Genomic DNA, 27,128 nt, shown 5'->3' on the forward strand with positions numbered 1-27,128 from the left:
CCAAAACTCTTATTGCCAAAATCTTATTGCTTGAAGTCTATACAGCTGAGACTGAGTCTGTGAGCGGCACATTTCCTACTGATCTGATAGAATACATTTACCACCAGGCTTGTAAAATAAGTTTGACTCATTTGATACTACTGTTATGACCAGGGCCTAGGGGAAACCCTGGCCTAACATGAAAATGGGACTCCTATCCCCAAAGCACCAAGACACAAAGCGAAGCATTTTAAAATGGTTTTATTCAAAACACACATCTAGTACACAATCAACCATGCTGGCAGTCTGGGACAACAGAGGAGAGCCCCCAGGAACTGGGAGGAGCCAGCCCTTAAACTCCTGGCTTCAAGGCAGCAACCTGCAACCAATCACACACACACTCAGGTAAAAGAGATTATTCAAGGAGAGACAAGCACATACAGAAATATTTATGTGTAGTGTTACGACCTCAGGGGACGTAACACTACATCAGAGACAGAAACAAAAGCAGTCTATTTTGTTGAGGATGTTCAGGAATCTCATGGCCTGAGGACAGAAGCTACGTCAACGGTAACTTGTGGTTCTTTTAGTCTTTTCAGTATTCTTTGAGCTCTGTGCAGACACCTCACCTCTCCACTGTCACTGATGCTCTGTGGATGGATGGATCACTCGCTGCAGAGCCTTCCTGTCCTGGGCCGTGCACCAACCAGACAACATGTCAGTCCACACAACTTGAGTACAGGAAATCAGGATTCAGTTCAGGAAACTGTCGTCCAACTCGTCCTCATCTGCCTGTTCCTCTGGCCACACTTTCAGCTCCTGGCTGCTCATGTTCTAAAGAAACGAACAGTGACCATCAGTACACCGCAGAATCATCAGCCATGTTTGATCCCCCTTGTAAAGTAAAGGTGAAACATACTCACACTTTCCCATTGCGTTCCTCTGGTGGCTCATCTCCAATGACTGGCTCGTCGTGGACCATCCATCACCTGTGAGATGAGAAAGAAGAACAGTGGTAGTTTCACGTCTCTATGGAGGTTTTGTGGGGATTTTTTTGAACTTTTTTCTGAATTTGTGGAGGTTTTTGTGTATTTGTAGAGGTTTGTGTTTATTTGTGGAGGTTTTGTTTACATTTGTGGAAGTTTAGTGTCTATTTGTGGAAGTTTTTGGTGAATATATGGAGGTTTGTAGAGATTTTGTGTGTCATTGGGGAGGTTTTGAGTGTCTTTGTGGAGGTTTTGCGTCATTGTGGAGGTTTGAGTATATTTGTGGAGATTTTTGTGTATCTGTTGAAGTTTTTAGTGAATTTATGGAGGTTTTTAGAGATTATGTGTGTCATTGTTGAGGGTTTTTTTGTCATTGTGGAGTTTTTGTGTGTTTGTGGAGGTTTTGTGTGTTTGTGGAGGTTTTGTGTATATTTATGGAAGTCTTTGGGGAATTTGTGAAATTTTTGTCAATCTGTAAAAAGCAGTTAACATGTGTAAACACTGAGAGCTGCAACATTAGAACCAGTGACAGGTGAAAAAAGAACATTGATCATTGTGTTCCAACGCCATGTTCGGCTGTGAAACCACAAATCCTAGCACTCACGCGGATGTCTCTTTGACAAATACCATTCACCCAAACACAGCTGCAGACCAAGTAATACCCCCTCATGGCAGCAGCACTCCTTGATGGCAGTGCGCCCCCTGCAGGACAACGCGCCTACAATGCTGCAAAAACTGCTCAGAAATGACCTGAGGAAAGTGGGAAAGAGCTCAAAGTGTCAACCTGACCTCCAGATTCCCCAGATCTCAATCCAACTGAGCTTCCGCTGGATGCAGTCTGAGCCAAGAACAATCCATGGGGGCCCCAACATGGATGGGAGTTGGTTCTGGCGCATCCCGTGGATGCTCAACTGGATTGGGATCTGGAGGATGAGGAGGCCAGTTTGACACCTTGGGTCCTTTGCCATGAGGGGGTGTAGTTGGTCTGAACGGTGTTTGGGTGGGTGGTGTTTGTCAAAGAGGCTCCACAGAAATGACAGAACTCAAAGTTTCCCAGCAGAACATTTGATTGTAACAAGATGATCAATGCTCACTTCACTTGTCAGCTGTTTCAATATTTCAGCTGAACAGTGTAGATATACACGTTAATTACTTTGAATATTTTGCATAAATTGGTGTTTTAACTATATTATTCATACTTTGCACTTTATCTAACAGCTTTAGTTACTAGTTAATTTGCAGATTCATATGATCAAAATTAATCAAAATATAATATAATATAAATATAATATAATATATAAAAATGTTTAAAAAAAGATCAAAATATTTGCTGATCAAACATTCTATATTATTATAGATTAAGTCATCCAGCATTAAAAGCAGAAAGTTGAGACCTTAGAGAGGAAATGTCAGGCATGCCAGTGTCATGCATTATGGAGGTCTCTTGTTAATCAATTGATTAATTGCCTGATGTTGGCATACTCATAAAGCAATTCTGTAGAAAGACAGCTGATTTTTGAGTCTCATTCTCAGGTCGTCAAATAACACACTTTGGTTGGCTATTAACAGGACACTTAGAGAGTCAAGTTGTTAACGGCGAGAAGACTTGTATCTTCATATACATTTTATTTCAAGATATATTTTCTATATATTTTTTTTGTGTTTATCCAGTACTTGTAAAAACGCTCCTTGAATCCTATGGGTTTTGAGGTGGGGCTGTTTGCCTAGCAGACAAACTAACAACTGGATTGTTACGGAGGATCTACGGTGGTTAACTGGTTGTCTTAGCTTACCGCACTCAACATTATTTAGCTAACACTGTTAGCCTGAAAAGCTTTATACCACAATGTTTCTCTAGCAAAACAACTTCCAAGGTTTCAAAAAGCTTATTGAGCACTCTCTGAATGCACATTTGCACGCTCGAGTGGAGATGGACCTGAACTGAAACAAACCTTCAATAAAATTAGAAGGACACAGACTAACAATCGCTCAAGCTGTTTCTAACTATCAGTTCACTACACTCCTACCATGAACGTGACCACAACAGCTGATTCCAAACAAAAAAATGTCACTACAGCACAATCGGATCCTTATTAGTGGCCTGCTGGGCATTGAGGCCGAGGGTCCTGTAACAGCTTTGTAATGATCTCTACATGGTGTTATCAAGCAGGATGCTGTTGCACACTTGCAGAGAAAAAGAATTCCAGCAATTTTTTAATTTGTCTTCTCATAGAGGTTCAACATTATCCTCTAGCGAAGTGTCGTGAGGGATCTGAAGAATGAGGAAGCAAGCACCTTGGGTTCTCTGCCATGACAGAGTGTAGTTGATCAGCAACTTAGACTTTGCTTTTGGGTTTGCTGCACTGCTTTACACTCTTCTTTTGGGTTGGCTGCACTGTTGTCCTGTTGTGCTCTTTCCTTTCGGGTTTGCTGCAGTGTTGTGCAGTTTGCTCTCTGGGTTTGCTGCACTGTCTTCCACTTTCCTTTGGGGGTTTGCTGCAATGTTTTATACTTTCCTTTTGAGTCTGCTGCAGTGTTGTGCAGTTTGCCTTCTGGGTTTACTGCACTGTTTTCCATTTTCCTGTTGGGGTTGGTGCGATACTGTGAAGTTTGCCTTCTGGGTTTGCTGCACTGTTTTACACTTTCCTTTTGGGTTTGCTGCAGTGTTGTGCAGTTTGCCTTTCAGGTTTGCTGCACTGCTTGACACTTTCCTTTTGGGTTTGTTGCACTGTTGTCCTGTTGTAGGCTTTCCTTTTGGGTCTGCTGCAGTGTTGTGCAGTTTGCCTATTAGGTTTCCTGCACTGCTTTACACTTTCCTTTTGGGTTTGCTGCAGTGTTCTGCAGTTTACCTTCTGGGTTTGTGGCACTGTTTTACACTTTCCTGTTGGGTTTGGCACAGTGCTGTACAGTTTGCCTTCTGGGATTTGCTGCACTGTTTAACACTTTCCTGTTGGGTCTGCTGCAGTGTTGTGCAGTTTGCCTTCTGGGTTTGCTGCACTGTTTTACACTTTCCTGTTGGGTTTGGTACAGTGCTGTACAGTTTGCCTTCTGGGATTTGCTGCACTGTTTAACACTTTCCTGTTGGGTCTGCTGCAGTGTTGTGCAGTTTGCCTTCTGGGTTTGCTGCACTTTTTTACACTTTCCTGTTGGGTCTGCTGCAGTGTTGTGCAGTTTGCCCTTTGGGTTTGCTGCACTGCTTTACTCTTTCCTTCTGGGGTTTGCTGCATTGTTTGACACTTTCTGTTGGGTTTGGTGCGGTGCTGTGCAGTTTGCCCTTTGGGTTTGCTGCACTGCTTTACTCTTTCCTTTTGGGGTTTGCTGAACTGTTTTACACTTTCCTTTAGGGTCTGCTGCAGTGTTGTGCAGTTTGCCTTCTGGGTTTGCTGCACTTTTTTTTTAGAATTTCCTGATGGGTCTGCTGCAGTGTTGTGCAGTTTGCCCTTTGGGTTTGCTGCACTGCTTTATTCTTTCCTTTTGGGGTTTGCTGAACTGTTTTACACTTTCCTTTTGGGTCTGCTGCGGTGCAGTGCAGATTGCCTTCTGGGATTTGCTGCACTGTTTAACACTTTCCTGTTGGGTCTGCTGCAGTGTTGTGCAGTTTGCCTTCTGGGTTTGCTGCACTTTTTTACACTTTCCTGTTGGGTCTGCTGCAGTGTTGTGCAGTTTGCCCTTTGGGTTTGCTGCACTGCTTTACTCTTTCCTTCTGGGGTTTGCTGCATTGTTTTACACTTTCTGTTGGGTTTGGTGCGGTGCTGTGCAGTTTGCCCTTTGGGTTTGCTGCACTGCTTTACTCTTTCCTTTTGGGGTTTGCTGAACTGTTTTACACTTTCCTTTTGGGTCTGCTGCAGTGTTGTGCAGTTTGCCCTCTGGGTTTGCTGCACTGCTTTACTCTTTCCTTTTGAGTTGCTGAACTGTTTTACACTTTCCTGTTGGGTCTGCTGCAGTGTTGTGCAGTTTGCCTTCTGGGTTTGTTGCACTGCATTACACTTTCCTTTTGGGGTTTGCTGAACTGTTTTACAGTTTCCTTTTGGGTCTGCTGCAGTGTTGTGCAGTTTGCCCTCTGGGTTTGCTGCACTGCTTTACTCTTTCCTTTTGGGTTTGTTGCACTGTTGTCCTGTTCTACGCTTTCCTTTGGGGTTTGCTGCAGTGTTGCGCCTGTAACACTGCAAAAACTGCTCAGGAACAACCCGAGGAATATGGGAAAGAGCTCAAGGTGACAACCTGGCCTCTAGATTCCCCAGATCTCAATCCAACTGAGCTTCCACTGGATGCAGTCTGAGCCAAGAACAATCCATGGGGGCCACCAACATGGATGGGAGTTGGTTCTGGCGCATCCCATAGATGCTCAACTGGATTGGGATCTGGAGAATGAGGAAGCAAGTTTGACAACTTGGGTTCCTTGCCATGAGGGAGTGTAGCTGATCAGCAACATATGCTTTCCTTTGGGGTTTGCTGCAGTTATGGTCAGTTTGCCTTCTGGGTTTGCTGCACTGCCTTCCACTTTCATTTTGGGGTTTGCTGCACTGTCTTACACTTTCTTTTTGGGGTTTGCTGCCCTGTTTTACACTTTCCTGTTGGGTCTTCTGCAGTGTTGTGCAGTTTGCCTTCTGGGTTTGCTGCACTGTTTTACACTTTCCTGGTGGGTCTGCTGCGGTGCAGTGCAGACTGCCTTCTGGGTTTTGCTGCACTGTCTTACACTTTGCTTTTGGGGTTTGCTGCACTGCTTTACACTTTTTGGGGGGTTTCTAGCACTGTTGTCCTGTTGTACGCTTTCCTCTTGGGTGTGCTGCGGTGCAGTGCAGATTGCCTTCTGGGTTTGCTGCACTGTTTTACACTTTCCTGTTGGGTTTGGTACAGTGCTGTACAGTTTGCCTTCTGGGATTTGCTGCACTGTTTAACACTTTCCTGTTGGGTCTGCTGCAGTGTTGTGCAGTTTGCCTTCTGGGTTTGCTGCACTTTTTTACACTTTCCTGTTGGGTCTGCTGCAGTGTTGTGCAGTTTGCCCTTTGGGTTTGCTGCACTGCTTTACTCTTTCCTTCTGGGGTTTGCTGCATTGTTTTACACTTTCTGTTGGGTTTGGTGCGGTGCTGTGCAGTTTACCCTTTGGGTTTGCTGCACTGCTTTACTCTTTCCTTTTGGGGTTTGCTGAACTGTTTTACACTTTCCTTTTGGGTCTGCTGCGGTGCAGTGCAGATTGCCTTCTGGGATTTGCTGCACTGTTTAACACTTTCCTGTTGGGTCTGCTGCAGTGTTGTGCAGTTTGCCTTCTGGGTTTGCTGAACTGTTTTACACTTTCCTGTTGGGTCTGCTGCAGTGTTGTGCAGTTTGCCCTTTGGGTTTGCTGCACTGCTTTACTCTTTCCTTCTGGGGTTTGCTGCATTGTTTGACACTTTCTGTTGGGTTTGGTGCGGTGCTGTGCAGTTTGCCCTTTGGGTTTGCTGCACTGCTTTACTCTTTCCTTTTGGGGTTTGCTGAACTGTTTTACACTTTCCTTTTGGGTCTGCTGCAGTGTTGTGCAGTTTGCCCTCTGGGTTTGCTGCACTGCTTTACTCTTTCCTTTTGGGTTTGTTGCACTGTTGTCCTGTTCTACGCTTTCCTTTGGGGTTTGCTGCAGTGTTGCGCCTGTAACACTGCAAAAACTGCTCAGGAACAACTCGAGGAATATGGGAAAGAGCTCAAGGTGACAACCTGGCCTCCAGATTCCCCAGATCTCAATCCAACTGAGCTTCCACTGGATGCAGTCTGAGCCAAGAACAATCCATGGGGGCCACCAACATGGATGGGAGTTGGTTCTGGCGCATCCCATAGATGCTCAACTGGATTGGGATCTGGAGAATGAGGAAGCAAGTTTGACAACTTGGGTTCCTTGCCATGAGGGAGTGTAGCTGATCAGCAACATATGCTTTCCTTTGGGGTTTGCTGCAGTTATGGTCAGTTTGCCTTCTGGGTTTGCTGCACTGCCTTCCACTTTCATTTTGGGGTTTGCTGCACTGTCTTACACTTTCTTTTTGGGGTTTGCTGCCCTGTTTTACACTTTCCTGTTGGGTCTTCTGCAGTGTTGTGCAGTTTGCCTTCTGGGTTTGCTGCACTGTTTTACACTTTCCTGGTGGGTTTGGTACTGTGCTGTGCAGATTACCTATTGGGTTTGCTGCACTGTTTTACACTTTGCTTTTGGGGTTTGCTGCACTGCCTTACACTTTTTGGGGGGTTTCTAGTACTGTTGTCCTGTTGTACGCTTTCCTTTTGGGTCTGCTGCGGTGCAGTGCAGATTGCCTTCTGGGATTTGCTGCACTGTTTAACACTTTCCTTTTGGGTCTGCTGCAGTGCTGTGCAGTTTGCCCTTTGGGTTTGCTGCACTGCTTTACTCTTTCCTTTTGGGGTTTGCTGAACTGTTTTACACTTTCCTTTTGGGTCTGCTGCAGTGTTGTGCAGTTTGCCCTCTGGGTTTGCTGCACTTTTTTTTACAATTTCCTGATGGGTCTGCTGCAGTGTTGTGCAGTTTGCCCTTTGGGTTTGCTGCACTGCTTTACTCTTTCCTTTTGAGTTGCTGAACTGTTTTACACTTTCCTGTTGGGTCTGCTGCAGTGTTGTGCAGTTTGCCTTCTGGGTTTGTTGCACTGCATTACACTTTCCTTTTGGGGTTTGCTGAACTGTTTTACAGTTTCCTTTTGGGTCTGCTGCAGTGTTGTGCAGTTTGCCCTCTGGGTTTGCTGCACTGCTTTACTCTTTCCTTTTGGGTTTGTTGCACTGTTGTCCTGTTCTACGCTTTCCTTTGGGGTTTGCTGCAGTGTTCCGCCTGGAACACTGCAAAAACTGCTCAAGAACAACCCGAGGAATATGGGAAAGAGCTCAAGGTGACAACCTGGCCTCTAGATTCCCCAGATCTCAATCCAACTGAGCTTCCACTGGATGCAGTCTGAGCCAAGAACAATCCATGGGGGCCACCAACATGGATGGGAGTTGGTTCTGGCGCATCCCATAGATGCTCAACTGGATTGGGATCTGGAGAATGAGGAAGCAAGTTTGACAACTTGGGTTCCTTGCCATGAGGGAGTGTAGCTGATCAGCAACATATGCTTTCCTTTGGGGTTTGCTGCAGTTATGGTCAGTTTGCCTTCTGGGTTTGCTGCACTGCCTTCCACTTTCATTTTGGGGTTTGCTGCACTGTCTTACACTTTCTTTTTGGGGTTTGCTGCCCTGTTTTACACTTTCCTGTTGGGTCTTCTGCAGTGTTGTGCAGTTTGCCCTTTGGGTTTGCTGCACTGCTTTACTCTTTCCTTTTGGGGTTTGCTGAACTGTTTTACACTTTCCTTTTGGGTCTGCTGCGGTGCAGTGCAGATTGCCTTCTGGGATTTGCTGCACTGTTTAACACTTTCCTGTTGGGTCTGCTGCAGTGTTGTGCAGTTTGCCTTCTGGGTTTGCTGCACTTTTTTACACTTTCCTGTTGGGTCTGCTGCAGTGTTGTGCAGTTTGCCCTTTGGGTTTGCTGCACTGCTTTACTCTTTCTTTCTGGGGTTTGCTGCATTGTTTGACACTTTCTGTCGGGTTTGGTGCGGTGCTATGCAGTTTGCCCTTTGGGTTTGCTGCACTGCTTTACTCTTTCCTTTTGGGGTTTGCTGAACTGTTTTACACTTTCCTTTTGGGTCTGCTGCAGTGTTGTGCAGTTTGCCCTCTGGGTTTGCTGCACTGCTTTACTCTTTCCTTTTGAGTTGCTGAACTGTTTTACACTTTCCTGTTGGGTCTGCTGCAGTGTTGTGCAGTTTGCCTTCTGGGTTTGTTGCACTGCATTACACTTTCCTTTTAGGGTTTGCTGAACTGTTTTACACTTTCCTTTTGGGTCTGCTGCAGTGTTGTGCAGTTTGCCCTCTGGGTTTGCTGCACTGCTTTACTCTTTCCTTTTGGGTTTGTTGCACTGTTGTCCTGTTCTACGCTTTCCTTTGGGGTTTGCTGCAGTGTTGCGCCTGTAACACTGCAAAAACTGCTCAGGAACAACCCGAGGAATATGGGAAAGAGCTCAAGGTGACAACCTGGCCTCTAGATTCCCCAGATCTCAATCCAACTGAGCTTCCACTGGATGCAGTCTGAGCCAAGAACAATCCATGGGGGCCACCAACATGGATGGGAGTTGGTTCTGGCGCATCCCATAGATGCTCAACTGGATTGGGATCTGGAGAATGAGGAAGCAAGTTTGACAACTTGGGTTCCTTGCCATGAGGGAGTGTAGCTGATCAGCAACATATGCTTTCCTTTGGGGTTTGCTGCAGTTATGGTCAGTTTGCCTTCTGGGTTTGCTGCACTGCCTTCCACTTTCATTTTGGGGTTTGCTGCACTGTCTTACACTTTCTTTTTGGGGTTTGCTGCCCTGTTTTACACTTTCCTGTTGGGTCTTCTGCAGTGTTGTGCAGTTTGCCTTCTGGGTTTGCTGCACTGTTTTACACTTTCCTGGTGGGTTTGGTACTGTGCTGTGCAGATTACCTATTGGGTTTGCTGCACTGTTTTACACTTTGCTTTTGGGGTTTGCTGCACTGCCTTACACTTTTTGGGGGGTTTCTAGTACCGTTGTCCTGTTGTACGCTTTCCTTTTGGGTCTGCTGCGGTGCAGTGCAGATTGCCTTCTGGGATTTGCTGCACTGTTTAACACTTTCCTTTTGGGTCTGCTGCAGTGCTGTGCAGTTTGCCCTTTGGGTTTGCTGCACTGCTTTACTCTTTCCTTTTGGGGTATGCTGAACTGTTTTACACTTTCCTTTTGGGTCTGCTGCAGTGTTGTGCAGTTTGCCCTCTGGGTTTGCTGCACTGCTTTACTCTTTCCTTTTGGGGTTGCTGAACTGTTTTACACTTTCCTGTTGGGTCTGCTGCAGTGTTGTGTAGTTTGCCTTCTGGGTTTGCTGCACTGCATTACACTTTCCTTTTGGGGTTTGCTGAACTGTTTTACACTTTCCTTTTGGGTCTGCTGCAGTGTTGTGCAGTTTGCCCTCTGGGTTTGCTGCACTGCTTTACTCTTTCCTTTTGGGTTTGTTGCACTGTTGTCCTGTTCTACGCTTTCCTTTGGGGTTTGCTGCAGTGTTGCGCCTGTAACACTGCAAAAACTGCTCAGGAACAACCCGAGGAATATGGGAAAGAGCTCAAGGTGACAACCTGGCCTCTAGATTCCACAGATCTCAATCCAACTGAGCTTCCACTGGATGCAGTCTGAGCCAAGAACAATCCATGGGGGCCACCAACATGGATGGGAGTTGGTTCTGGCGCATCCCATAGATGCTCAACTGGATTGGGATCTGGAGAATGAGGAAGCAAGTTTGACAACTTGGGTTCCTTGCTATGAGGGAGTGTAGCTGATCAGCAACATATGCTTTCCTTTGGGGTTTGCTGCAGTTATGGTCAGTTTGCCTTCTGGGTTTGCTGCACTGCCTTCCACTTTCATTTTGGGGTTTGCTGCACTGTCTTACACTTTCTTTTTGGGGTTTGCTGCCCTGTTTTACACTTTCCTGTTGGGTCTTCTGCAGTGTTGTGCAGTTTGCCCTTTGGGTTTGCTGGACTGCTTTACTCTTTCCTTTTGGGGTTTGCTGAACTGTTTTACACTTTCCTTTTGGGTCTGCTGCGGTGCAGTGCAGATTGCCTTCTGGGATTTGCTGTACTGTTTAACACTTTCCTGTTGGGTCTGCTGCAGTGTTGTGCAGTTTGCCCTTTGGGTTTGCTGCACTGCTTTACTCTTTCCTTTTGGGGTTTGCTGAACTTTTTTACACTTTCCTTTTGGGTCTGCTGCAGTGTTGTGCAGTTTGCCCTTTGGGTTTGCTGCACTGCTTTACTCTTTCCTTTTGGGGTTTGCTGCATTGTTTTACACTTTCTGTTGGGTTTGGTGTGGTGCTGTGCAGTTTGCCCTTTGGGTTTGCTGCACTGCTTTACTCTTTTCTTTTGGGGTTTGCTGAACTTTTTTACACTTTCCTTTTGGGTCTGCTGCAGTGTTGTGCAGTTTGCCCTCTGGGTTTGCTGCACTGTTTTACTCTTTCCTTTTGAGTTGCTGAACTGTTTTACACTTTCCTGTTGGGTCTGCTGCAGTGTTGTGCAGTTTGCCTTCTGGGTTTGCTGCACTGCATTACACTTTCCTTTTGGGGTTTGCTGAACTGTTTTACACTTTCCTTTTGGGTCTGCTGCAGTGTTGTGCAGTTTGCCCTCTGGGTTTGCTGCACTGCTTTACTCTTTCCTTTTGGGTTTGTTGCACTGTTGTCCTGTTCTACGCTTTCCTTTGGGGTTTGCTGCAGTGTTGCGCCTGTAACACTGCAAAAACTGCTCAGGAACAACCCGAGGAATATGGGAAAGAGCTCAAGGTGACAACCTGGTCTCTAGATTCCCCAGATCTCAATCCAACTGAGCTTCCACTGGATGCAGTCTGAGCCAAGAACAATCCATGGGGGCCACCAACATGGATGGGAGTTGGTTCTGGCGCATCCCATAGATGCTCAACTGGATTGGGATCTGGAGAATGAGGAAGCAAGTTTGACAACTTGGGTTCCTTGCCATGAGGGAGTGTAGCTGATCAGCAACATATGCTTTCCTTTGGGGTTTGCTGCAGTTATGGTCAGTTTGCCTTCTGGGTTTGCTGCACTGCCTTCCACTTTCATTTTGGGGTTTGCTGCACTATCTTACACTTTCTTTTTGGGGTTTGCTGCCCTGTTTTACACTTTCCTGTTGGGTCTTCTGCAGTGTTGTGCAGTCTGCCTTCTGGGTTTGCTGCACTGTTTTACACTTTCCTGGTGGGTTTGGTACTGTGCTGTGCAGATTACCTATTGGGTTTTCTGCACTGTTTTACACTTTGCTTTTGGGGTTTGCTGCACTGCTTTACTCTTTCCTTCTGGGGTTTGCTGCATTGTTTTACACTTTCTGTTGGGTTTGGTGCGGTGCTGTGCAGTTTGCCCTTTGGGTTTGCTGTACTGCTTTACTCTTTCCTTTTGGGGTTTGCTGAACTGTTTTACACTTTCCTTTTGGGTCTGCTGCAGTGTTGTGCAGTTTGCCCTCTGGGTTTGCTGCACTTTTTTACACTTTCCTGATGGGTCTGCTGCAGTGTTGTGCAGACTGCCTTCTGGGTTTTGCTGCACTGCTTTACTCTTTCCTTTTGGGGTTTGCTGAACTGTTTTACATTTTCCTTTTGGGTCTGCTGCAGTGTTGTGCAGTTTGCCCTCTGGGTTTGCTGCACTGCTTTACTCTTTCCTTCTGGGGTTTGCTGAACTGTTTTACACTTTCCTTTTGGGTCTGCTGCAGTGTTGTACAGTTTGCCTTCGGGGTTTGCTGCACTGCTTTACACTTTTTGGGGGGTTTCTTGCACTGTTGTCCTGTTGTACACTTTTCTTTTGGGTGTGCTGCGGTGCAGTGCAGATTGCCTTCTGGGTTTGCTGCACTGTTTTACACTTTTCTGTTGGGTTTGGTACAGTGCTGTACAGTTTGCCTTCTGGGATTTGCTGCACTGTTTAACACTTTCCTGTTGGGTCTGCTGCAGTGTTGTGCAGTTTGCCTTCTGGGTTTGCTGCACTTTTTTACACTTTCCTGTTGGGTCTGCTGCAGTGTTGTGCAGTTTGCCCTTTGGGTTTGCTGCACTGCTTTACTCTTTCCTTCTGGGGTTTGCTGCATTGTTTTACACTTTCTGTTGGATTTGGTGCGGTGCTGTGCAGTTTGCCCTTTGGGTTTGCTGCACTGCTTTACTCTTTCCTTTCGGGGTTTGCTGAACTGTTTTACACTTTCCTTTTGGGTCTGCAGCAGTGTTGTGCAGTTTGCCCTCTGGGTTTGCTGCACTGCTTTACTCTTTCCTTTTGGGGTTGCTGAACTGTTTTACCCTTCCATTTGTTGTACGCTTTCCTTTTGGGTCTGCTGCGGTGCAGTGCAGATTGCCCTCTGGGTTTGCTGCACTGTTTTACACTTTCCTGTTGGGTTTGGTACAGTGCTGTACAGTTTGCCTTCTGGGATTTGCTGCACTTTTTTACACTTTCCTGTTGGGTCTGTTGCAGTGTTGTGCAGTTTGCCCTTTGGGTTTGCTGCACTGCTTTACTCTTTCCTTCTGGGGTTTGCTGAACTGTTTTACACTTTCCTTTTGGGTCTGCTGCAGTGTTGTACAGTTTGCCTTCGGGGTTTGCTGCACTGTATTACACTTTCCTTTTGGGGTTTGCTGCACAGTTTTACACTTTCCTTTTGGGTCTGCTGCGGTGCAGTGCAGACTGCCTTCTGGGTTTTGCTGCACTGCTTTACTCTTTCCTTTTGGGGTTTGCTGAACTGTTTTACACTTTCCTTTTGGTTCTGCTTCAGTGTTGTGCAGTTTGCCTCCTGGGTGTGCTGCAGTGTTTCACACTATGCTGTTGGGTTTGGTGCAGTGCTGTGCAGATTGCCTATTGGGTTTGCTGCACTGTTTAACACTATCCTGTTGGGTTTGGTGCGGTGCTGTGCAGACTGCCTTCTGGGTTTGCTGCACTGTATTACACTTTCCTTCTGGGATTTGCTGCACTGTTTTCCACTTTCCTGTTGGGTCTGCTGCAGTGTTGTGCATTTTCCCTTCTGGGTTTGCTGAACGGGTTTGGGTGGGTGATGTTTGTCAAAGGGGCTCCATAGAAATGACAGAACTCAAAGTTTCCCAGCAGAACATTTGCTCAATGCTCACTTCACTTGTCAGTTGTTTTAATATTGTGGCTGAACAGTGTAGATATACATGTTAAAGAAAATTCAATTATATCATCTACATTATATGTAAATTAGATCAAATAAATGCAGCCGCTCTAAACAGACATACTGTTTATATTATTTTAATCGGTTTTTTTTTAAAATGACAAACAGAAAAAGAAGGAAAGAGACTAGTGTCCAAACAGTGACACTGTACTGGCTTCTGCCAACCAAAACTGTCGGTATTCAACGACCTGTGAGTAAGACTCGACTATCCTCTAGATTCATTTACTGAGCCTAGAGTATTAATGAACAGAAACTGACAAACCTTACACTTTCTGCCCTTAATTTTTGCACCTCCATTGCACTGACCTTGTTGAACCAGCTGTCTCTCCTGTCCTGGGCCGAGCACCAAACATACAAACTGTCAGTCCACAAAACTTGATTACAAGAAATCGGGATTCAGTTCAGGGAACCGTCTTCCAACTCGTCCTCAGCATCCTGTTCCTCTGCACAAACTTTCAGCTCCTGGCTGCTCTCGTTCTGGAGAAATGAACAGTGACCATCAGTACTCTGCAGATATATCAGCCATGTTTGATCCTCCTTGTGAAGTACAGGTGAAAGATACTCACACTTTTCCTTCAGGCTCCTGTGGCAGCTCATCTCCAATGTTTGGCTCTTCTTGATGATTTGTCCTGTCAACCATCCATCACCTGCAAGATGAGAAAGAAGAGCAGTGGTAGTTTCATGTCTCTTTAAGGAGGTTTTGTGGGGATTTTGTGGAAGTTTTTAGCAAATTTGTTGAGATCTGAGTATATTTGTGGAAGTTTTGTGTAGGTTTTTCTGTATTTGTGGAAGTTTTTAGTGAATTTGCAGAGGTTTTGTGTGTCATTGTGGAGGTTTTTGTGTAGTTGTGCAGGTTTTTAGTGAATTTGTGGAGGTTTTGTGTGTCATTGTGGAGGTTTTGTGCATCACTGTGGAGGTTTTTGTATATTTATGGAAGTTTTTGTGAATTTGTAAAGTTTTGTGCATTTTTTGTGTATTTATGGTTACTTTGTGTGTCATTATGATTAAGATTTAAGTCTTTTTTGGGAGATTTTGATGTATTTGTGGAAGTTTTGTGTTTATTTGTGGAGGTTTTGAGTGTATTTGTGGATGTTTTTTGTTTATTGGTGGAGGTTTTGAGTGTATTTGTGGATGTTTTGTGTTTATTTGTGGAGGTTTTGAGTGTATCTGTGGAAGTTTTGTGTTTATTTGTGGAGATTTTGAGTGTATTTGTGGAAGTTTGGGGTTTATTTGTGGAGGTTTTGAGTGTATTTGTAAAAAGCAGTTAACATGTGTATACACTGAGAGCCACAACATTAGAACCAGTCACAGGTGAAATAAATGACATTGATCATTGTGTTCCAACGCCGTGTTCGGCTGTGAAACCATGAGTCCTAGCATTCATGCGGATGTCCCTTTGACAAATAACAGTCACCCAAACACAGCTGCAGACCAAGTAATACCCCCTCATGGCAGCAGCACTCCTTGATGGCAGTGCGCCCTCTGCAGGACAACGCGCCTACAATGCTGCAAAAACTGCTCAGAAATGACCTGAGGAAAGTGGAAAAGAGCTCAAAGTGTCAACCTGACCTCCAGATTCCCCAGATCTCAATCCAACTGAGCTTCCGCTGGGTGCAGTCTGAGCCAAGAACAATCCATGGGGGCCCCAACATGGATGGGAGTTGGTTCTGGCGCATCCCGTGGATGCTCAACTGGATTGGGATCTGGAGGATGAGGAGGCCAGTTTGACACCTTGGGTCCTTTGCCATGAGGGGGTGTAGTTGGTCTGAACGGTGTTTGGGTGGGTGGTGTTTGTCAAAGAGGCTCCACAGAAATGACAGAACTCAAAGTTTCCCAGCAGAACATTTGATTGTAACAAGATGATCAATGCTCACTTCACTTGTCAGCTGTTTTAATGTTTTGGCTGAACAGTGTAGATATACATGTTAAAAACGTTTCATATTTTGCATAAATTGATTTTTTAACTATATTATTTATACTTTGACTCCACTTTGTCTAACAGCTTTAGTTACTAGTTACTTTGCCGATTCATAATCAAAATTAAATATTCGCTGATCCAACTTTAGATATTATTACAGATCAAGTTATCTAGCATTAAAAGCAGAAAGTTGAGACCTTAGAGAGAAAATGTCAGTTGTGAAGGTTTTTAGTGAATTTGTGGAGGTTTTGTGTGTCATTGTGGAGGTTTTGTGCATCTCTGTGGAGGTTTTTGTATATTTATGGAAGTTTTGTGAATTTGTAAAGTTTTGTGCATTTTTTGTGCATTTGGGGAGATTTTGGGTGCATTTGTGGAAGTTTTGTGTTTATTTGTGGAGGTTTTGAGTGTATTTGTGGAAGTTTTGTGTTTATTTGTGGAAGTTTTTAGTGAATTTGTGTAGGTTTTGTGTGTCATTGTGGAGGTTTTTGTGTAGTTGTGCAGGTTTTTAGTGAATTTGTAGAGATTTTGTGTCATTGTGGAGGTTTTTGTGTAGTTGTGCAGGTTTTTAGTGAATTTGTGGAGGTTTTGTGTGTCATTGTGGAGGTTTTGTGCATCTCTGTGGAGGTTTTTCTATATTTATGGAAGTTTTTGTGAATTTGTAAAGTTTTGTGCATTTTTTTTTGTGTATTTATGGTTATTTTGTGTGTCATTATGATTAAGTTTTTTAGTCCTTTTTGGGAGATTTTGAGTGTATTTGTGGAAGTTTTGTGTTTATTTATGGAGCTTTTGGGTGCATTTGTGGAAGTTTTGTGTTTATTTGTGGAGGTTTTGAGTGTATTTGTGGAAGTTTTGTGTTTATTTATGGAAGTTTTTAGTGAATTTGTGTAGGTTTTGTGTGTCATTGTGGAGGTTTTTGTGTAGTTGTGCAGGTTTTTAGTGAATTTGTGGAGGTTTTGTGTGTCATTGTGGAGGTTTTGTGCATCTCTGTGGAGGTTTTTCTATATTTATGGAAGTTTTGTGAATTTTTTGTGCATTTGTGGTTATTTTGTGTGTCATTTTGATTAAGTTTTTTTAGTCCTTTTTGGGAGATTTTGGGTGCATTTGTGGAAGTTTTGTGTTTATTTGTGGAGGTTTTGAGTGTATTTGTGGAAGTTTTGTGTTTATTTGTGGACGTTTTTAGTGAATTTGTGTAGGTTTTGTGTGTCATTGTGGAGGTTTTTGTGTAGTTGTGCAGGTTTTTAGTGAATTTGTAGAGATTTTGTGTCATTGTGGAGGTTTTTGTGTAGTTGTGCAGGTTTTTAGTGAATTTGTAGAGGTTTTGTGTGTCATTGTGGAGGTTTTTGTGTAGTTGTGGAGGTTTTTAGTGAATTTGTGGAGGTTTTGTGTGTCATTGTGGAGGTTTTGTGCATCTCTGTGGAGATTTTTCTATATTTATGGAAGTTTTTGTGAATTTGTAAAGTTTTGTGCATTTTTTTGTGTATTTATGGTTATTTTGTGTGTCATTATGATTAAGTTTTTTAGTGCTTTTTGGGAGATTTTGAGTGTATTTGTGGAAGTTTTGTGTTTATTTATGGAGCTTTTGAGTGTATTTATGGAAGTTTTGTGTTTATTTATGGAAGTTTTTAGTGAATTTGTGTAGGTTTTGTGTGTCATTGTGGAGGTTTTTGTGTAGTTGTGCAGGTTTTTAGTGAATTTGTGGAGGTTTTGTGTGTCATTGTGGAGGTTTTGTGCATCTCTGTGGAGGTTTTTCTATATTTATGGAAGTTTTGTGAATTTTTTGTGCATTTGTGGTTATTTTGTGTGTCATTTTGATTAAGTTTTTTTAGTCCTTTTTGGGAGATTTTGGGTGCATTTGTGGAAGTTTTGTGTTTATTTGTGGAGGTTTTGAGTGTATTTGTGGAAGTTTTGTGTTTATTTGTGGACGTTTTTAGTGAATTTGTGTAGGTTTTGTGTGTCATTGTGGAGGTTTTTGTGTAGTTGTGCAGGTTTTTAGTGAATTTGTAGAGATTTTGTGTCATTGTGGAGGTTTTTGTGTAGTTGTGCAGGTTTTTAGTGAATTTGTAGAGGTTTTGTGTGTCATTGTGGAGGTTTTTGTGTAGTTGTGGAGGTTTTTAGTGAATTTGTGGAGGTTTTGTGTCATTGTGGAGGTTTTGTGCATCTCTGTGGAGATTTTTCTATATTTATGGAAGTTTTTGTGAATTTGTAAAGTTTTGTGCATTTTTTTGTGTATTTATGGTTATTTTGTGTGTCATTATGATTAAGTTTTTTAGTCCTTTTTGGGAGATTTTGAGTGTATTTGTGGAAGTTTTGTGTTTATTTATGGAGCTTTTGAGTGTATTTGTGGAAGTTTTGTGTTTATTTGTGGAGGTTTTGAGTGTATTTGTGGAAGTTTTGTGTTTATTTATGGAAGTTTTTAGTGAATTTGTGTAGGTTTTGTGTGTCATTGTGGATGTTTTTGTGCAGTTGTGCAGGTTTATAGTGAATTTGTGGAGCTTTTGTGTGTCATTGTGGAGGTTTTGTGCATCACTGTGGAGGTTTTTGTATATTTATGGAAGTTTTTGTGAATTTGTAAAGTTTTGTGCATTTTTTTTGTGTATTTATGGTTACTTTGTGTGTCATTATGATTAAGTTTTTTAGTCTTTTTTGGGAGGTTTTGAGTGTATTTGTGGATGTTTTTTGTTTATTTGTGGAGGTTTTGAGTGTATTTGTGGATGTTTTGTGTTTATTTGTGGAGGTTTTGAGTGTATCTGTGGAAGTTTTGTGTTTATTTGTGGAGATTTTGAGTGTATTTGTGGATGTTTTGGGTTTATTTGTGGAGGTTTTGAGTGTATTTGTGTTGATCATTGATCATTGTGTTCCAACGCCATGTTCGGCTGTGAAACCATGAGTCCTAGCATTAATGTGGATGTCTCTTTGACAAACACCAGTCACCCAAACACAGCTGCAGACCAAGTAATACCCCCTCATGGCAGCAGCACTCCTTGATGGCAGTGCGCCCCTAGCAGGACAAAGCACCTGCAACGCTGCAAAAACTGCTCAGAAATGACCTGAGGAAAGTGGGAAAGAGCTCAAAGTGTCAACCTGACCTCCAGATTCCCCAGATCTCAATCCAACTGAGCTTCCGCTGGGTGCAGTCTGAGCCAAGAACAATCCATGGTGGCCCCAACATGGATGGAAGTTGGTTCTGGTGCATCCCATGGATGCTCAACTGGATTGGGATCTGGAGGATGAGGAGGCCAGTTTGACACCTTGGGTTCTTTGCCATGAGGGGGTGTAGTTGGTCTGAACGGGATTTGGGTGGGTGGTGTTTGTCAAAGAGGCTCCACAGAAATGCCAGTACTTAAAGTTTCCAAGCAGAGCATTTGATTGTAACAAGATGATCAATGCTCATTTCACTAGTCGGTTGTTTTAATGTTTCGGCTGAACATTGTCGATATACCTGTTAAATAAAATATGATTATATCATTTATATTGTATATAACTGAGATCAAATAAATGCAGCCGCTCTAAACAGACACACAGTTTATATTATTTATTCATTTATTTTTAAGAAGACAAACAGAAAAAGAGGGAGAGAGACTAGTGTCCCACCAGTGACACTGTACTGGCTTCTGCCAACCAAAACTGTTGGTATTCAACAACCTGTGAGTGAGACTCGACTGTCCTCTAGAATCATTTACCGATCCTATAGTATTAATGAACAGCAACTGAAAATTCTCACACTTTCTGCCTTTAATTTTTGCACCTCTATTGCACTGACCTTGTTGGACCAGGTGTCTCTCCTCTCCAGGTCTGATCACCACACAGGTCAGAGCTGTTCCACTTGAAGCTGAAGTCCCACTGTTCACATAGAGAGAGGAAGAAGTAATTTAGTATAACATGATGACTACATGCATGTGTGTGTATATGTGTATATTTATATATATGTGTATATGTGTGTGTGTATATATTGTGTCTATATACATATGTATGTATGTATGTATGTATGTATGTATGTATGTATGTATGTACATCTATGTATATCTAAATATATGTTTGTGTTTATATATATATATATATATATATATATATATATATATATATATATATATATATATTAATAACAGTACAGACACATCCAGGAAAAAAGGGATTTCTTATACATAATTTTATAATAAAGAATGATATAGCAGTCTGTAACCATGTGTCTCACATCACTCTGCATTGTAAAATCTACTATAAACCGATTTAATAAATGTGTTTTTTAAAGGTAAATCAAAAGTAAATCAAATGTATTAAATCCTAAGAACATTTAGTGCTTTGTGCATGAGTAAAAAAAAAATAAAGTCTATCTTTGGAAACTCAGGGAGTCAGCAAAGTGATTTAAATAACAAATAAAACAGAACTGAGACAAACATGCTGAATACATTCCATAATGTTACAGTTTACAATGCGGCTGCATACTGTGTATATAAACTGCTATAGCTGCTCAACATTACCTTCTAGATGCTGACATACTATACTGAGACATTACACAACACATGGAGCCTGTTAGCTAACTGTGCTGTACTGATATTCGGCTGTATGCTAGTGCTAACAAGTTAACGTTACACAGCACGATAATGGCGTCATGCTAACACTCTCCAACAAACACATGTTAGCTCACATGCAAACATGGCTGTAAAAACACGATGATGAAATGACTCAGACGTCTTTAAATGCTTGTTACAGTGTAAGTATCCGGTTAATGTGTCCATACTCGATAATAAAGGCAGCTGAGCCGCTGTTCAACCATGCAGTGCATCTCCAACAACTTTTAATTTAGCTAGCTAGCTAACCTAACATAACATAACCACTCACTTAAACTGACCAGCAAACGTTAGCTAACCAGATTTCATGCCGATTTTACCTAAACTACCAACGTGTTTTAAGAAATTGACCTACATTTAATTAACTATGCATTATGCATGTGATAAACACAGCAGAGAAAAAACGACCAAAATCACAATGGAGTTTGGTACACAGAGAAAAACACAAGGTCCATCATGTATTTAATTGGATCTAGTTAGAGAAATATATTCAAGCCGAAATTATCCGAAAACTTAACAGTTAAATGAGACGTCTTCAGCCTCCTGTTCAGAGTTATTTCAGAAACATTTGAGGCAAAATCAAATCTCACTGACATGAAAGGGAGACTGGCTCCCTTTTAACCCGCACATATGTAAAACTGTACACATAAAGCAGATTACAACAGAGCAGTTTACTTACCGTGTTCGTGTTCGTGTCCTCAGAGAAGAGCTGCTGCGACCAGAGTGTAGCGACCTCAAGGACTTTATAGGCATTTAAAATTTTGGAGGGAAATGCACAAACCTTGCACGGGAGACGAGTTAGAACCGCCCCTTTTGGCGCGCACAACCCGCATTCGTCAGAGAGTCTGTGGGCGGGACTCATTTCACCTTGTTTACAGTGAGAGGTGGTAACTCCTTCAATGCCATTTAGCTCAGTTGGTAGAGCACGCCTCCTGTGAATAGAGAGTCTGTCTTTCCCCTGAGTTTGATTCCTGGTCTCAGCTTCTGTGCTGCAATTTGTTTTGTGTAATCTGTCTTATCAATACCAGGGCAAAATGAAAACAAAATAGATATTAATATGGCCAACACAGATAAAGAATTGCTAATAGGATTTAATTTCTCTGGTCGTTATTTGTTATTGTAATCAAGTTACATTACTTTAATATTGTAATTGGGTGAATTCAGGTAATTTGGACACCTCTGCTCAAGTGTAATTGATTTCTGTTCTGTACTTTTACCATAAAATTTATGAGACTGAATATGAACTATGAGTTCATGGCGGTGATGTCACAGAAAGGGGGGGCACTTGTACATCTTGTGTATAGGAATCTATTTTACCATTTTATTATATTGTTTATTTTGTACTATAATTATCGGTTATTGTTAAATTGAACTGTCCTTAGGCTGCTGTGTCACACAGATATCCCTGTCTGCAGGACCAATAAAGGAATTCTAATTCTGATTCTGATTCTGAGTTAATCACGGTCCCTGGGAATTGCATGTGGAAGTCAGTGATGTAATATTCTGACCAGCCATAAATAAGAAATGTTTCTAATATTTTATCACATAATGTTTGTGTTGGGATCACATGGTTCTGACATGAGAGTGGCCTAAATTGCACTGGCAATGGAAAGTGCATCGAACTTAATGTCCAGTAGATGGCGCCTGCTTGACACAGTCCCCCAGTTTTGACAACTCCCATCTCCCTTTTCTGAGAGCGCACCCGAATGCACTTAGACCACAAAACAAAGGAAACCAAATTAAAAAAAAACAAAACAAAACAAAAAAAAAAACAGCAAAAAACCCTATTATATGTATATATTATCCTGGGCCAGTTGATGAAAAAAGAGAACAACTCTGGGGAAAACCCGGACGGGTGGAAACTCTGTCCTGGCCTGTAATAGTACTTTTCAAGTAATACTTCAATCAAAATCCTTACCAGAATAAATAGAACAATTATTTTCACCCAAATTTGATGTGAAATGAAAAGTTGTTTTGGATAAGTAGTCCAAGATTCATATACTGCTCAACTTAGTACTTCCTAAACTACTTGCATGAATAGTATGAACTACTTTTACTGTGTACTTTTCAAGTACACCTGTGTCAAAATCCTTAACAGAGAACAATAATATATATATATTTTTTTACTACTTGTGTAAAATACGTTTTTTATTCCACATCAAGTTTGGGTGAAATATACTCATTTTTCTCTGTTAAGGATTTTGAGACAGGATTACTCAAACAGTACACAGTGAAAGTAATTCATAGTAGTTAGCAGTACTAAATTCAGCACTATATGAATCTTGGAAAATAAGTGTTTTTATTGCACATCAAAGTTGGGCGAAAATAATTATTTCTGTTCTCTGGCAAGGATTTTGTAGGAAGTATTACTCGAAAAGTACACAGTAAAAGTACTTCATATTACTACAGTACTACATATTTTTTCACGTCGTCCTTTACATTACTTTACTCCGGAAGGACATATTCGTGATGTTCGTGATACCTTCAGTTTAATAATTACTGTAAAAGTATCGTATGTTTCATATGGTCTGACTGTGAGACTGCAGTCTGACCCGAATTCACCAGCAGCAGCTCTCCAGAGCAGTTTCATTATGATTACCGTAAATGTTAGTGCATCTGCGCACGATTAGACCAAGCAATTGCGAACCACGGCTGGTTTGACCGCACTGGAAGTCCGAGAAGCCCAAAAATCTGTTCGTTCGCATTCAGCTGGCGTTAGGAGATAAATGGCCAGCTGAGGGCTCTGTTGCTCCGCGTTGAGGAAGAGATGAGGTTCATAGACATGTTTACTGATCAACAATGTAGAGTATCGATGAGTTATTTCTGTGATCAGTTGCAACTGCGTGATACATTTAATATCTTGTGATCATTTAGTTTTGGGATATATACATATATATATATATTGTGCCTAAACAAACTAAATAAACAAACATGACTGAATAAACTAAAAAAACTGACCTTAAAGGACAACACAATTTCATACTGTTTGACTTTGTTTATATATGGTGGATACTGCCACCCTTTCTAAGCTTTAAACAGCGTGCTGTTTGAACAGCTTGTTTATTCAGTCATGGAAAAGATGAATATTTCTGAGTTTGTATTATTACCTCATTAATATTGTAAATATTAGAATTCTGAGTTTTAGTCCAGAGTCAGCTTCAATCCAACTTATTTTACAAATAAAAATGCTAAATGAAAAAAAAAACGCAAACACTGTAAATATAACGGTAATGACACAACTAAACTAAGTACTTCCACTGAAGTAATATTTTAACACAATACCTCCGCTTAACTCTGATATGACTTCCAGTAGTGGTGGGAAGACTACAGAGTATTTTACAATGAGTATTGTTTAGTTTTTAACTGTTTATTTTTCAAGCATTATCGATCAATCAAAGGGATTTCTTTCTTTCATTTATCCAAATCTTTTCATTGTTTTCATTGGCCCATTGGTGAGTGGACAGCCTTACTGACTGCAAAATTACAGAGGAAATGTTGGGACATTAATTCAAATTGTACCTGTAAGTAAATAGATGGCATGGTGTAATGCATACTTAAGTGCATGTAAAATTACAGAAGTAAAGAAAAAGTGCCCAAAAATGACTTATTTCCAGTCATTCGAGTAGATGTAATCTGTTCCCTCCATCCCTGCTTTTGGAGGATTTTTCACTACATGGTGTGCAGTGCAGCACAGTGCAGCACAGTGCACCGCATCGTCTCCATCTGTAGATTTTATCAGCTAGTGACCACGAAAAAGTCTGTTCCGCCGGTCTGAGAACTACTGATCTAACAACTGCAGCACTCCTGCGGCTGGGATTTACTGTCCGGCTCACAGTCATTTCAGGAAACATGCTGCTGTAGCTGGATGATCCTCCTGATGAAGGTCAGCCTCCTTACCCACAATGCCGCCCCGCTGCTCCTTTATACACCTCATGACAGGACACTCCTTCTCCCTGAAGCACTGGTCTAATAATGTTTGATCTTTAGCCTTTGCATGTATGACCATTCGCTCAGTATGTAATATGTGTTTATGGGTTGTATGTGCATAGAAGCAGCAGACAGGGAGTGTTTCATGTCTCGAAGCCCTGTGGTCAGCTCTCTGACAGAGTGGTTACAGTGTTAATTATCCTTGGGGCCTTGAGCAGGATGTGGCTGCACAGAGTCCAGATTAATGACTTTTTCTTATGGTCCTCTGGCCTTTATGCACACAGTGTCATATCTTGTCAAGGTCCAGACTTCCTTTGCAGGGGCCCTGCTTTGTCTTACACCACAGGCTGCCAGTTTTATTCACATCAAACCGTGTGTATACCTTCATGCCCGGCCGTGACCGCGGCTGAGCCAATTGATCCAATGCTTATGTTACGTCCAAGTACATTTGAAAAGATATGGCGAACAGCTGTCTAATAGTGTTGCATTTCCCCATCATCCACAGATGCAGTAGCGTGTTAGTTCCCATTGGTTAGTTCCCACCCATTAGGTCTATTTGGCTGCCTGTGGTCAGATGTGACTGCAAAGCAGAGCTCAGGAACAGCTTGCTAATTGTGTTTCAGACCTTCTCTGTCACTGATGTAGGAGTGAGGTCTAAAAAGGTTGCTCTGCCCCTGTTCTCAATCAAAGATAATCAGATTAAACAGCGCAGAGATGTGTGTTTGTGTGTACGTGTGAGTGTTTGTGTGCGCTTACCAATAAAGAGACTCCAGATTTGGAGACAGCCTTGACTCCTGCTGTTTGCTTTGTTCATTAAGAGGAGATGAGCAGATGGTTTGCTGGTCTGTTGTGCAGTACACACATGCAGGCACACACACACACACACACGCAAATACGCACACACACGCATGCTCGATCCTGTCACCTTAGCTTTATCCTCCATTTATCTTTTCCATTACACATCTCTCGGCAGGACAATGCTACTCTGTGAATTGTGAGGGATTTGTGTGTGTGTGTGTATGTGCGCGCGTGTGTGTGTGAAAGAGTATCGCAGCGTTGAATGAAGTCGCAAAAACCTTTTGAGTCAAGACAAGCCTCTGAGGTGGTCATCTGAAAAGCTGATGACTCATTCACACATCCATTTATGTGAATCATTGCTATTCACTTGTCAGCCCCTCTGTATTCAGGAAGAATTGCTTGTAACAGAGGCATTGTTTCAGTCCTGCATCACAGCTTATCTGCCTCTGTCCAGGAAATGGCACACCGCACATTTAGACGAAGGTTGCGTGAGCAAAATCTGGACAAGTGCAAAGATGTTTTGGCACAACAAATGGGCTGAGAACAATGTGAAATGTATCAGCAAGACTTTTGAAAACTTAATATCGCCTGCAAATTAGAATCCTGAGCATCTATTGTGTGTCGTAGAGGGAATTATCTGCTTCAAATGTTCCTAAACAATCGATGTTCAACAGCTTTTATGATCCTTGACCCCTTACATAATTTATGACACATTTATCCCTTAGCTCTCTGCACCGGTTGAGGAACACTTAGTGGTTTTGCTTTCAGTGGCCCAGAATAGTGTAGACTTAAGTTCACAGTGCTTTTAAATATCACTTAAATGTATGCAGAAACACATCAGTGAAGCTTTAATTACCTCTGCCAGGAAGGTTACGTTTTAACCTGTGTATGTTTGTTGGTTGGTCGGTTTGTAAGCAGGATTACACAGGCAGTACAGAATGCATCGTTAGGAAATTTGGATGGAGGATCTGTCTCAGCCCAGAATAGTCTTCGCTAACTTTTGGTGCAGATCCGGATAAATGGACAGATCCATTTATCCATTTATCCATTTATCCCCCCCCCCCCCCCCCATCATTCTTTACAGACAGACAATTCAGAAATTCACATTTTGTTTTGTCACCCCTACAATTTCTGAGCACAATAAGACTTTAGTTTATACAAATCCCAGGTGTTATTGGACGTAATGTAGGTGCAGCACAGACAAAAGCCATTACGTTGTGAAATGTTATGTGTTGAAAACTTGTATGTTGAAGTAAACATGTATGTAACACTGTGATCCTACCCTCTCACTGAAGGTCAATAGTGCAGAAACAAGTGATGGAGGGCTGGAGTGGCTGAGACAGAGACACCATTCACCCTGTTACAAGCACTGAACCATCAAAAGGATTTTGAAGCTGTTATTTTAAAGGTAAAAAAGTCAATAATGCTGCTAAAACATTACATTGTTGTCTGCTTAACACAAGTGAAGCTGTGAAGCTAAGTATTATTGGGTCATTATCTACAATTTGTCACCTATCCAATTAAAAGAACAGATCTATATATGATCTGAACATGTTCTTATTTGATACCAGATTAGTCTTGATTGAATTAAAGGAGACCAGTGGGCCATGGCGGAGGTGTGCACTCTACTGAGTGCCATTCAAGTTGATTTATATTACCAGACATTTGCAGGGCTTCAATTTAAAACCAGTTGGAAAATATTATTCATAAGTTTAATTCGATACGGCTCCGTGTCCTGCACGGCTAACATTCGGACACAAACTTTCACACGGTTCTTTTCTTTCTACATGATTCTTTGTCTTTTCCTTATTTATTTATCCACTGAGGCAAGTGACAACCTTCTCTATCCTGAGGGGGGAAACACTGTAACAAAAAAAAAAAAGGGTGCGACCGCATTGAGAGAGCGCACTGTCATCATGTTTCACTACAGGACGGCTTACATGTGACCCCGCTCGCCACCTCCCTGTCTGTCTGTCGATACTTACGTGTATGTTTTTGGAGATGGAGCAAGAAGAATCAATGTCACACCCTCACATACACACTGTCCCCTCCTCCACACACACACACACACAAGTCTCAAGGGGTGACTGAATGCAGAAGTGCTTGGTTTTGTCTCAAGAAAACACCCAAATTAAACTATATTATCAATCCACATTTCAGAGAAATCAATAAAAGTATCTCAACACGAATATAAACGATCAAATGAACAACGCAATCAGTTGTGAAATAAAGAAAGAAGCACCGACA

General features: G+C 42.2%; 1 long non-coding RNA gene across 1 annotated transcript; it reads right to left on the minus strand.

Annotated features, from left to right (window-relative positions):
• Positions 1–377: 377 nt before the first annotated feature.
• On the minus strand, positions 378–21,125 carry LOC119033920. The gene is made up of 6 exons (XR_005079430.1): positions 20,836–21,125; positions 19,349–19,428; positions 14,237–14,317; positions 13,977–14,147; positions 903–968; positions 378–813 (listed from the first exon to the last, which is right to left on the minus strand). It is a non-coding gene; the product is annotated as an uncharacterized LOC119033920 (long non-coding RNA).
• Between the last annotated feature and the right edge of the window lie 6,003 nt (positions 21,126–27,128).

Source organism: Acanthopagrus latus, chromosome 15 (assembly GCF_904848185.1).
Source record: "Acanthopagrus latus isolate v.2019 chromosome 15, fAcaLat1.1, whole genome shotgun sequence".
NCBI lineage: Eukaryota > Metazoa > Chordata > Actinopteri > Spariformes > Sparidae > Acanthopagrus > Acanthopagrus latus.